Source organism: Myotis daubentonii, chromosome 14 (genome assembly GCF_963259705.1).
Source record: "Myotis daubentonii chromosome 14, mMyoDau2.1, whole genome shotgun sequence".
NCBI lineage: Eukaryota > Metazoa > Chordata > Mammalia > Chiroptera > Vespertilionidae > Myotis > Myotis daubentonii.
The window spans coordinates 25,181,690-25,195,012 of NC_081853.1; the positions used below are offsets into that span (position 1 = coordinate 25,181,690).

The 13,323-nt window shown below is 32.3% G+C and overlaps 1 protein-coding gene across 2 annotated transcripts in view; it reads left to right on the top strand.

Moving 5' to 3' along the window:
- Positions 1-13,323, top strand: part of PPARG (peroxisome proliferator activated receptor gamma) — a 137,019-nt gene that overhangs the window by 16,616 nt on the left and 107,080 nt on the right. For both annotated transcript variants that reach the window (XM_059663613.1, XM_059663614.1), the window contains exon 2: positions 6,407-6,480. The gene's annotated coding sequence lies outside the window, so the exon portion shown is untranslated. The remainder of the gene's footprint in view (positions 1-6,406; positions 6,481-13,323) is intronic.

A 13,323-nucleotide genomic window follows, 5' to 3' on the forward strand; every position in this document is an offset into this window, starting at 1 on the left:
TATTTATATATATATAATATAAGATTCCCTCCATCTAGTTAATTAACACATCCAATCACCTCACGTATTTTTTTTGTGTGTGAGAGAACATTTAAGTTCAACTCTCAGCAAAATTAAGTTATACAATACAGTGTTATCAATTATAATCACCACTAGAAGCCCGGTGCACACGAAATTCGTGCACAGGTAGGGTCTCTAGGCATGGCCAGTGATCAGGGCCGTCTGGGGCCTTCCTTCGTTCCCTGCCACCCCCTGCTGGTCAGCGCACATCGTAGTGATCGATTGAACTCCCGGTCTCGGGTCGAACTCCCGAGGGGAGAATTTGCATATTAGATATATATATATATATATATACACACACACACACACACACACATACACATACACATACACACACACGCATATACACACACACTACATTAGGGAGGTTTTTATTCTAAATTTAATGTGAAAAAAAAGTTTATGCTGCTCTTTCTGAGACTAAATAAAATTAGTTTTAACTTATAAATGATGTTGATTGATTTTTTTTTTAACAAATTATTGAATCCCTAATCTTCAAGTTAGGAGAAGGGGATCAATAGACTTTAATTAATGAATCCTGGTAAAGCATAATGTCTTATTGAATTAACTCCTAATTCTCTTTAGCAACCTTAATTCCTATTTTTTTCTAAACATAAAATATATTACATGATCCTTTAGCATCTAATTGAATCTTTATATATGCAGTTACACAAGAGCTGGAATATTTGTCCATTACATTAATTCTTTATCCCCAGTGCCTAGAACACTGCTAACAAATATCAGATGCTCAGCAAATAGTTGTTGCTTTTTATTTCAAATCTGCAAGCCCATTCTACTTGCTAATCCTAAATAGCTATCATGATTTTTAGAGTAACATTAATCATTAGGATAATTTAGTTTATGATCGATTTATAAATGTAACCATACAATTTCATATTTAGAGAATGTTTTCATTTAATTCAGTCTACCCTTTAGTCTTAGCCAAAACATCATTTTACTATCCTTCTCAAGGACTCATTTTAATTATCTCAAGCATCAAAAAAGTAATCTAGCTATTAATAGTAATAGTTAATATTTATTGAGCACTTATCCTGTATTAAGATCTATTTTAAGCACATTACATACATTATCTCATTTTATTCTTTCAACAATCATGTAAGGTATACACTGTTATCTCTGTTTTGCAGATGAAGAAACAAGCACAGAAATAAAAAATAAGTTGCCAAGAACCCTATCTTGCACTCTTTAGCAAGAACCTAATTGTCCAGTATTTAACTTGACAGAGAATGAGATGTCTACACCTCACCACCACCATTGCACACTTAACAATTAGATCTACACGAGAATTACCATATTCAGATGTAACCATGAATTATATCTAAACTTTTAGTTGTTCTGGTTCACTGCAAATCTGTTTATGTGTCTTATAAGTGATGAGCAACTTGCTAATATTAGATCACCAAATGTTCAATTTATATTGAATAACTTCACCACCACTTAAAATCAACCACTGTTAGGAGATTCTTTATTTCTATTTTTCTTTCTTTCTTAAATTACTCTTAAACTAAAATGAAGTAATTTTATTTTGTCATCCCAGGATATAGAGGTCATTTAATACCAAATTTTGTATGGCCATTATAAAAAATCTAGGGAAGGCTGTAATTGAGTCTGCCCTCTAATGGAATCAACTGGTAATTTTGAGGAGGGGAGGGAAGTAGTAGATCCATGTATTTTATTTGATGGGATAAAAATTAGTTGTTTGGGAGTATTCATATTCTTACAATTTTCCCAGTTTACCAAAGAGACTTTTCATTTGACAATATAACACCCTCTTCCCTTTCCCTCCCTTCCCTTTAGAAAGTTACCAGTTCAGCTCCTAGATTTTTGTGACAAAGTATTGGTGAATGAGTGGAAAGGGACTGGACATGAAAAGCTGGAAGAGATTTAAGTTGATATATATAATAAAGTGCTGGAGAAGAAGGAGAGATTATGAAATTACTGGGCTCAGAAGGGGAAAGTGTTTAGTTGGGAAGGCTTTAATGAAGGAGATACTTTGGAGAGAATGGTGTATGAAAAAAATCGAAGGGAAGGGGGAAAATATTTGGAGAAAGGAGATGAAGGAAGGGTTGGTTGTGGATATAAATTGAATCTCCTTTATTGTACTTTAAAAGACAAGTAGAGAGCGGAATTTCTTGTAATCTTGCAGGGAACAAGAAGTGCTCCAATTATGTGTTGAATTGTGTTTCTTTACTTCTGCAGAGGGAGTCAGTCTGGGTGATGCTGAATTTGAGGTTCCTGAAGAATCTCAGACAGGGGTGTTCAAAAGAAACATGGAAAAACAGATTTAGAATTCTTGAGAGAAGAGTTGTGATTAGAGAAGAAAATTTGGGAGCTACTATCAAGTGTTTATGGGTGACAGTGAGACCAAGAAGGAACTTGCAGAACACATAAAATAGAAGGTCTCAGAAAGAAGTGGTACCAAGAGAACAGACAAAAATAGCAGTTCTGTGGTAGGGTAAGAATTCAGAGAAACTGGTCTCTGGGAAGCAAAGGGAGGAGATAGTTTTAATAGTAGAGGATGGTCAAAATGTCAAATGCTGCAGAGGCAGGAGCCAGCTCAGACTGGCTTGAAGAAGTCAATTGTGAAATTTTCAGGATTTTTGTGAGCTGATTGTTATCCACAGCCATTATTAAAAATTAAATGGTATATACTTGCAATTTAACAAGTGGTCTTAAAAACAGAAGTAATGAACACACCAGTTGCATCACTTCCTAATTATTTTACACTTTTGAGGTGTTCATGTTGATTGTATCTGTATTGTGTAGATACTGTATACTGTTGTGTGCTACTACAGCTCTTCCTCATTCTGTTTTCAGTGACATTACATTGGTAGCCTGAAATCAATCCTGGTGGGAGCGTCTACACCACAGATATTAGCAAACACTATATAAGTCAGAGTGTTTTTCCCTACAACAGTGGTTCTCAACCTTGGCTGCACCTTAGAATCACCTGGGAATCTTTTTTAAATCCCGATTTCTGGGCCCCATCCTCCGGATATTCTGTTTCTTTGTTACTAAGGTTGTGGCCCCACCCCATAACAAAGAAACAGAATTTCCAGAGGATGAGGCCCAGAAATCAGGATTTTAAAAGGATTCCCAGGTGATTCTAATGTGCAGCCAAGGTTGAGAACCACTGCCCTACAAGGAGAGCCATTGTTGAACCTTTACCAGTGCACCACTGGATAAATAGAATGAAATCAAGAAAAGTTAAATGGCTTTAGCAAGAAGGAGCTAACATGTTACTTTTGCTTGACTTTCAGTAAAAAGATAGGTGACAAATCATAGTAAAGTGGGTTGAGGAATGAAATAATGGAAAGTGAAGAAACAAATGTTCAAGTAAGTTTGAGAAGAAGTGAGTTAAACAGTTAAGCAGATTGTTATTGTTGATACTGTGTATGTTTTTAATTTAGGGCCTACAGACTATATACAATATTAATGTACTTTATTAATCTCCAAAGATGAACAACATATGCAAATATATTTTATGGTGGAAGCTTTTTTGTTGGAAAAATCTTAAGAACACATTTGGGGAAATGCTGCTATAGTATTTCACATTTAAGTTTGAAACAAATATTCTTGTTATTAAAGTTTCTTAGATTTTTTAAAGAAATATTATCAAGAATGGATGTTGAATTCAAGGGTTATTTTGCATTTTTGAGATAATCATGTTTTCTTTTTAAAATTTGACTAGTGCTCTTACCATTATTTTAATAGGTTTTCTAATATTAAGTTGTCTTTTCCTTTCTGAGATAAATGTAACTTGATTATGGTGATTTATTCTTTTAGTATACTGTTGAATTTGTTGATTAGCATTTTATTTATAATATTAGCTTAATACATGGTATTAGTATTTTTCTCTTTGTTCTTGTTTTTAATATCAATATTATACTACTTTTGAAAAATTAATTTGGTCACTATATTTTTTTCTACTCAAACAGTTTATATAGCAAGAAAATTATCTCTTCCTTAAAATTTTGGGGGAAAAAATCTATAAAATTATGTAGGCCCAGAGCTTTTTGGGGAAGTAATTCTTTGATAAGTTTTCACTTGTTTCCATTGTTAATTTTTTAAAAAATTTCGTACATCAACTTTACCATTTATACCATTTTGGACAAACTAGTCTGAGTAAATTGCCCTTTTGCTGTATTATTATCTGCTTAAATTCTGGTAAAAATCTTATTCAGATATTAAAAAGTTGGATGAGTAGATATGAAGAGCCCCTACCTTATGTGGGTTCTGTTGAAATGTGAGGGGCTTGTCTGCTATCTTCACAGCCTCATTCTCTGACTTACAGGGGTGAGTAGATTAATTTATAATCTAATGAATATAAGCCAATCTGAATTGGCCAGAGGGAGGACATGCAAAGACTATAGTCCTTGATATTTATTGCCTCCAGAATGGATCTTGTTTCTGCCCTATATTGAAATTAATGCTATATATCATAGTATAATTTTATAGTATTTTAGTATATTTATTTATAAAGTAATGTAAGAAATATTAATATACTTTATATTAATAATTATATAACTTTTTAATTACAATTTAACACATATACCTATATTTTATTAATATGAATATTATAAATAAAGTTTATATTTATAAAATAAAATATATTTGAAGTAAAATGTATATAAACATGATAAAATATATATAAAATAAAATTTATGTCTGGAAACTATACCTTCTATGGTACAATACGATACTGAATGGATACAGAAAGGAAATTATAGATCTTAGTTGTTGGATAGAGTTTTGGGAAAGGTTATAGAATTCTGCCTGCCTCTGAAAGTCGCAGGAGCTGGCCAGTTTTCTGTTTGATTCAACTCTTAGGGCTACAAGCTAGAAATAGAAGTTCCCAAAAATCTTTACGTTCTTCCTTCTTTAGTTTCATTACTTCTTAATGAATTCATATGTATTTCAAAGGGAAATTGAGACAAGTTTGAAGGAAAGCTATTATAATGATTTTAACCTGGAGTCAGCATTCTTTAATTTTTCAGATAGAGATTTTGTTCAAATTATCTTTATTAATATTTTTCTTATTGTTTTCACATATTTAAGCCCTTTTTAGTTGACTTACATGTAAAAAAGTAAGTCAAAGTCATAATCCATTCTAAATTTGTTTCTCATGTTTTATACATGTTATATATCATGAAGAGTTTTGGTGTGGATACTGCTTTTGTTTTGACAACAAATTAGAGAGTACTTATATAAATTGCCATGATACAGGTAAGCAGTTAGTCAGAAAACAAAACATGTAGGTCTAAAACACTGGCAAATTAGCTCTTTATAAAAGAACATGTCCCATTCTGAAAACAAATTGTTACCTTATTATTGATGTTGAGTCTATATTAAGAGGTTTTCCATTTCCAAACAAAAATACTAAACAATGTTGGAGAAACAAATAATCAAACAAAGTATAGTGGCTATAGTTTCCGTCCTTTCATATTAGAAATACAAAAAGGGGAAAGATTTTATATTCATGACCCACTACTTTTATTTCTTACATGAATAACTGCATAGCTTTTGCAAATTCCAATTGGAAAGGTGAAGAATTTTAAAAGAAAAAATTATAATTTTTTGTAGGTTCAACTATGCAGAAAATTGAATCTGGATATTGGGTCTATTAAGGCCCTGATGATAAGGCTTTTGGGAGTAGATGCTGTTTTGTCTTTAGGGAATGTACAACTATTCTAAGATCCCTGAGCCCTTCATAAGAGCCAAGGATATGTATCCTAAGACCTTCAGCACTTTTACTCAGATAATGTGCTCTCTGGGTCTTCCTTTTAAAAATCAGCTTCACGTGGATTGTGCTGCATCTACTATTCCTAAGTGGTTGTGATGCATCACTGTACTTTCCCTTAGGCTTAACAGCCATGTGCCATCTAGAATGAGATAATATTTTAATAAATATTTTTGCTGTGTATAACTTTTATCAAACATCTATCTTTTGAGGTTATGAATCCTTTTAAGATAAAGTTTTCTTAAGTCCATACAATAAGGTAAGTGTCATTATTAATATGATGTAAAAGTTGGATGAGCTTCAGGACCTTAGCTCATGATTAATGACAGAACTCGGAAAGTAGGTGAAGTGAATCTAATATATGTCTCTACGGAAAGATTCTACAGCCCTGCATGATTTACGAGTCAGTAGCTGTTGGTTACTTGTAAAGGATACAAAACCAAGCTCAGGGAAAGCAAACATTCAGAATGAAATCCAACAGAAAAAAATAAATTTATTTGTACTTGTATACTTGGCAACCTGGTTGTCTAAAAAAGTTGAATATTGTGTGTATATTAAAAATCTTCTTTCTTTTTAATTGTTTAGATTTGAAAAGAGCCAATTCTAAACCACAGATATACAAGAAGGCCATTTTCTCAAACAAGAGTCACCCTTTAACAGTAAGTAAACTCAGAATTTATTATATTAAATGATATAAAGAATACCTTTTTTAATAACATGAAAAGTCTTCACAGTATTTTGTTGTAAAATTTCTTAGAGAGCTTTTATTTTGACTATCAGAATACTTTCTATTTTATAATTTACCAGTCAATTGAGGGAGAGCACAGAAATTTATTGTCTAAGACAAAACAAAGATAAGAAAGTGACATAGAAGTTGAGAAATAACTCATATCCTTAGAAATAAGTCTCAAGTATAATTATATTATTTTGGGTTCCTGTGATACTTATAATTAAATAAAGATAAAAATTAAAATACTTTGCCTGGTTCCCTATAGGCCATGCAACCATGATTCCTGGTCACAAAGAAGAAGGTATCCAATATCCAATACTCAAGTTCCAGCTCCCAAAGGTCAAAGCTGGGATAATTTGAACAATAAAATAAATAATCATAGAATTAGATTCTAGCTCTCCCATATAAAATATATATATATACTCATGATTCCATACTGATATAAATAAATGCTGAATAAATAAAGAAATGGAAAGAGAACTTTTCCTTACAGAGGAATTTAAATTAATAAACATAAAAGGAATAAGGGAAATAGAAAATTGCCACCAAAGAACCACAGTAATAATCGCGCAGGCAAGATGAATACTAAAATTGATTAAAGTGTAAGGTGAAACCGAGCATGTGCATAACCTCAAAGTATCTCCCCCACCCCCAAATATTTATTAACTACAAAGGGAAAAATAGTGTCTTTACAGGGGGAATCCTGGCAGACACCACCTTAACCAAGTGATTAAGGTTAATATTGCAGTACTAAGATATATTGAGCTCATACCCCCTGAAAAGGGCACATCATGCCTTTGTTATTCTTCTAAAAAAATCCATAACCTCTTCCTAGCTGGTTTAACTCAGTGGATAGAGCGTCAGTCTGTGGAGTGAAGGGTCCCAGGTTCAATTCTGGTCAAGGGCATGTGCCCAGGTTGCAGACTTGATCCTGAGTAGGCGGTGTGCAGGAGGCAACCAATCAATGCTTCTCTCATCATTGATGTTTCTATCTCTCTCTCCCTCTCCTTTCCTTTCTGATATCAATAAAAACATATTTTTAAAAAATCCATAACCTCAACTGAATCATGAGAAAAACCTTAGACAAACCTAAATGGAGAGACATTCTGTAAAATAACCTGACTAGCATTCTTTTTTCTTTTTTCAAAAAAACTTAAAAATATATTTTTATTGATTTCAGAGAGGAAGGGAGAGGGAGAGAGAGATAGAAACATAAATGATGAGAGAGAATCATCGATTGGATGACTCCTGCAGGACCCACACTGGGGATTGAGCCTGCAGGACCCACACTGGGGATTGAGCATGTGCCCTGACTGGGAATCTGAACCATGACCTCCTGGTTTATAGGTTGATGCTCAACTACTGAGCAATGCCAGCCAGGACTGACCAGCATTCTTTAACAGTGTCAGGAGCATAAAAGACAAGTAAAGACAGAAGAACTGTACATTACATATATGCAATATTTCATATATCACTTATACCTCAATAAAGCTGTTTTAAAAAAAAAAAAAAAAAAGACTGAGGAACTGCCACAGATTTGAAGGAGAATTAGGAGACATGAAACAAATGTAATGTGTGATCCTAGATTGGGTCCTAGAACTGAGAAAGGACATTAATGGAAAAAAACTGGTGACATCTAAGCAAAGTAGCTTATAGTAGTGTGCCAGTGTTAATATATTAGTTTTGATCACTGTACTATGGTCATAATATGTAATGTAACAGTAGAGGCATCTAGATGAAGGGTACATGGGAACTCTACTATCTTTGCAACTTTTCTGTAAACCTCAAATTATTTCCAAATTAAAAAATTCTTTAGAAATAATATTGGAGTCACTAAATAATAATTCTTAAATTAGATTTTCACTGATTTATAGAGTGAGTTTCTGTTTGCTTACAAATCTTAGAACAGGGAGAAGCAGGGGCATTGTTTTCATCAAGAGTATCCTTTGAGCTGAAACCAGTTTGGCTCAGTGGCTAGAGCGTCGGCCTGCGGACTGAAGGGTCCCAGGTTCGATTCCGGTCAAGGGCATGTACCTTGGTTGCGGGCACATCCCCAATAGGAGATGTGCAGGAGGCAGCTGATCGATGTTTCTCTCTCATCAATGTTTCTAACTCTCTATCTCTCTCCCTTCCTCTCTGTAAAAAATCAATAAGATATATTTTTTAAAAAAGAGTATCCTTTGAGCTGTGTTTCTTAATTCTGTCCATACGCTGCCATCCTTACCCCTGCAAGTTTGATCTCCACTTAATACCTCTGGTCTCTTGGAAAACCTATGAGTGGGAAAATTCCACAAGATTTTGCCTCCTTGGGAACCACCTCTTAGCCAAGTTTTTAGTTGGTGATAAGCAGTGTCTGATTTGAATGTTCAAACCAAAACTATGAAAGTATTTAGATCTCATGAATAATCTCTTGATCCACCAGTCTTCATTACCCAAGACAGCATTTGAACAAGAACTTAGAATTAGTAGTCTTATATTTAAGTAGTGAAGATGAGAGAATATCATATTACTTTTAGGTAAAATACCTGGGAATTCAGTAAATACAAATAGTACTGAGCGAACTTTGTTTCTTAATGGAAATCAATAGCAGCATTGAGTTTGCTTAGAAAATCAGTTTAAGTTTAGAAAAACCTAAAGCCACTTTAAATCCAAACATGAAGCTCTTGAAAGATGAAGTAAGTGGCAAGTATGTACTTTGGCATCTGAAAATCAGTATTTGGTTTGAATTTTAAGTGTCTGGGCATGAAAAATGAAATGCTAAGTATTAGGAATTCTTCCCCAGATTTTTTGCCGGTCTCTTGTGTGTTCAACCAATTTAGTAAATCACACTATTTCATAGATTTTAGGTGAAACAAGAACAGAAGTTGTACCTAGAGTAGTCAAATTCATAGAGACACAAAGTAGAATGGTGGCTATCAGGGGTGAGTTGGAGAGTTAGTGTTTGATGAGTATAGTTTCAATTTGGGAAGATGAAAGTTCTGGAGCTGGATAGTGGTGACGGTTACAAAACATTGTGAATGTACTTAATGCCACAGAACTGTACATTTAAAAATGATTAAGATGGTAAACTTTTGTTATCTATATTTTACCACATTTTTAGAGTAAAAAAGAAACAACAGAAGTCTTCAGCAGTTACATTTCGCTTCTTTGCTAGGGTGCCCAGTTATGAGAAGAATCTCTGCCTGTGAACATTCCCCAGACATCATTTTCCAACTGGTAGTTTAAATGGCTCCTATATCATAAATTGTGCAAATAAAAAGAAACATGGTACACAGGAAACAGTAGAGCTGGGGTGGTTGGGTTATTTGTGGAGTTAATTTATAACTAAGACAAATGAATCTATAAAAAGAAGAAAAATCCCATAAGAAATATGTTAACTGATGGTAAGGGAGAAAAAAGAGTTTAGATAAAAGATATCTGAACTTGTTTGGTCCCAGTGATTTTATGGCTGTAGAATTCAATTATAGGTGTACTGGGTGGAGCAAATCACAATTCTGTAAATTACTGATAGGACATAACGATCTTTATCATTTTCTGTATGTGCTTACATGCAAAGTTCAGTCTAGCTCTCTGTAAATAGACTCTCAGCCTACCTATACTGCTATGTATGAATTCAGGGCTTCAGGATTAGAACATAGATAATGTTTACTTTTAAAACCTTAGAAGCAGGTAGGTGATACATTTAGAAATAAGATTAGGAACTAGAACAAAATGACTTTTGCTTTTGAATTTTGGCCATTGGATTTGTCTCATTTTACATTAAATCTTTTAAAGACATTTTTATTACTGAAAACCTGTGAAAATATTTTTTTTAAAAAAATACACAATCACATATAAACTACTACTTCTTAAAATCAAAAGACCTATCTCTCGTACAGGCAGGTATGTACTTTGGCATCTGAAAATGAGTATTTGGTCTGAATTTTAAGTGTTAGGCATGAAAAATGAAATGCTAAGTGGCTTTAAGTGATTTTAAACTACTTCTGCTTAGTTTCTTACAGTCCTTGTTAGCATGTTTACATTTTTTACTTAATGACAGTTATAGTACATGTAGCATTTTTGCTTCTTTCACTGTTAGATCATTTAAATCTCTGTGTCCACTTAGCTTTTAAATTTGTCATAATGCCAGCATGATAGTTAATCTTAGTGATATCACATAATTTACTAAGCAGTTTTAGGTAGTTTTTTATTACTATACAATTGCTATTTATTCTAATATCATTACATATAGTGAATATCTTCATGCGCATATTTCACTTTTTAAAAATTATTTTCTTTAGCTAAATCGCTGAAAGAGAAGTTTCTATGTCAAAGAGTTTAAGCAACTATATTACTCTTGCATTATTCGTTTTTATGACATTTCAAATTACTCTAAGGATATATTAGTAGCAAAATGAATAAAAACTTATTTCCAAAGCATACGTGATTCCTATTTATTTAAATATATTATTTTTTAGCCAAGGATTTGTATGTGTTACAGTGAGATGAAAATAGAGAGGAGTTTCACCAATTACTTAGCTATCAGAAAAATATGGGATTTTTGATGGTTTTGGGGTCGGGTGAAAAAAACCTATTTAATTGCAGGAAAGTTGTAGATTATTTCCTAAGGCTGTGTCAGATTTAAATAAAATATAAAGACTGTGCTGTGGGTGCCTCATGGCCTTTAAGTCCACACCTTGCTAGCTGTTAGAAAGGAATGACTGCTTTAAAAATACAGCTTAAACAAAACAGGACGTCCAGAGTGTTGTATACAATCCAGCTTTTTAAAATATTAAGTTAAAGATTTTAATTTGTGATTTAAATATTTGAGGGGAATATTAATTTTAGAATAAAGATATAACAGAAAATTTGAATATACAAATTTATGTGGTTAAATATACTACAATAAGTAGGGAAAGATTATGGGTAATTGTCATTTTTTAAATTCTAAACTTTCATTTGAGGATTAAGTTACAGTTAATGACATGAAATAGAAATAACAGCTTTTAACTTTAGTACAGTATATTGTATTTTTAAATATCAAATAAGAAATGTAATAACAATAAAGATCATTTTAAAGAAAGAAATTATCTATAATCTTAATATCCTTATCCAAACTATTTTAATTTCTACAAGTTACCTTCCAGTTCTGAATACATATATACACACATATTTTTATAAGTCTGTGTAGTGTTTGAGAAAGTGAATACATTGCAATCCCTGACCCTCAATGTCTATAAAATTAAGGGATTTCGACAAAAGACCTCTAATCTCTTAATGACTTCTAATCTTTTAAATAACTTTAAATATTTTTTGATTCAAAAACAATGTTTTAAAACCTAGCTTTGTCTAGTAAACTACATAATATTTTCTGGAAAAAATGTATAGGTCCATCAAAATGGGCACTATTTTTACTTAAAAATGTCATTCACAACTATAACATGTAGAGGATTAAGTCCTAAAAATTAAGCCTAAAAGAAAAACTTCTGTGATATAGAAACTATGAATTAGCAGTTTGTTAAACTGTAGAATGCATGGTAGGGGGAGAGGTTTGATTATTTAAGGTTCTTGAGTAATAATTTAAATAAAGCAGTGTTCTCAAAGTAGTAATTTTAATAAACCTAATGTACAAGTATGTCTGATAAGAGGATACAAAAAATTTTGGTGATTACTTAATTTTCATTGATATCCCACACTTTTATTCTCATAAGAGGAAAATTTTTTAAATCCTTTCATAATTTTTTAATTTTAATGTTTTAATTAGCTAGCACTATGTAAAATTATTGATTTTTGGCACCTAATTACACTAGTTAGAAAAAATGTGCATATCTTCATTATCTCCCCTTCCACAATTTTGTTTACATTTTTTTAAAAATTGCTAATAATGAGCTCTATGGTCCTAGCTATAGCATGCATAATTCTTTGAATATCTCCAGTAACTCATATGTTACAAATATAATGTGCATAAATTCTACTACTATATCATATAGTAAGAGTTTAATAATTGGAAGCCACTATTATTCCATGGAACATAAGTGAAGCAACTATGATCTCTTTCATGTTATTTTAGTTTTTTTCTCTTTACCCTCATTAATTCCTTGTCTTTCAGTCCAGATCCTGTGATCTGAAATCATTTAAATTATTAAAAGTTTGATATTTTTAAACTTTTATACTCCCAGTAGACAGGATATAGGAAATTTAGTGATGTAAATTCTTTAATAATCTTTAAAAGTCATAAGACTTGTTAGCTGTGACTAGAAACAATTAGGAATAAATTTCAGGGAAATACCATAATGGCATAACTTTTGTTTTCTTTTATTAGCAAGCCACATGGCTTTCCTCTCAAACCCAAGGAATACGTACTGTGGTCTTAAGATTTTAGTTTCATCAGCATCATAGAAATATATGTTTCCCTAAGTTTACTCACTATAATTTGTGATTACTATTTTTCTTATCTGCGAAGGAAGTACAACAGCTCCCACTGGGGAAATACCATGTTAAGTCAATCCTAAAATAAGAAATCTAAGGGAAAGGTCACATCCTAATAACTTGTGCAAATCTAAATTCCCATGGAGCTTTAAAATTATTTTGTAGGAGTGGAGTATTAACAACGTGTTGTTGAACCTCTTCCAGATAGTGTCGTAAAATTGAGAGCACTTTTGTGTACAGAAGTAACCACTGAAATATAAATACATTTGACACGATCTAATTTTTTTAGCAATCTATTGAAGAACCAGAGAAATATGCCATGACTAATAAACCACAAAATATTTTTTGTTACTTTCAGTGGAAA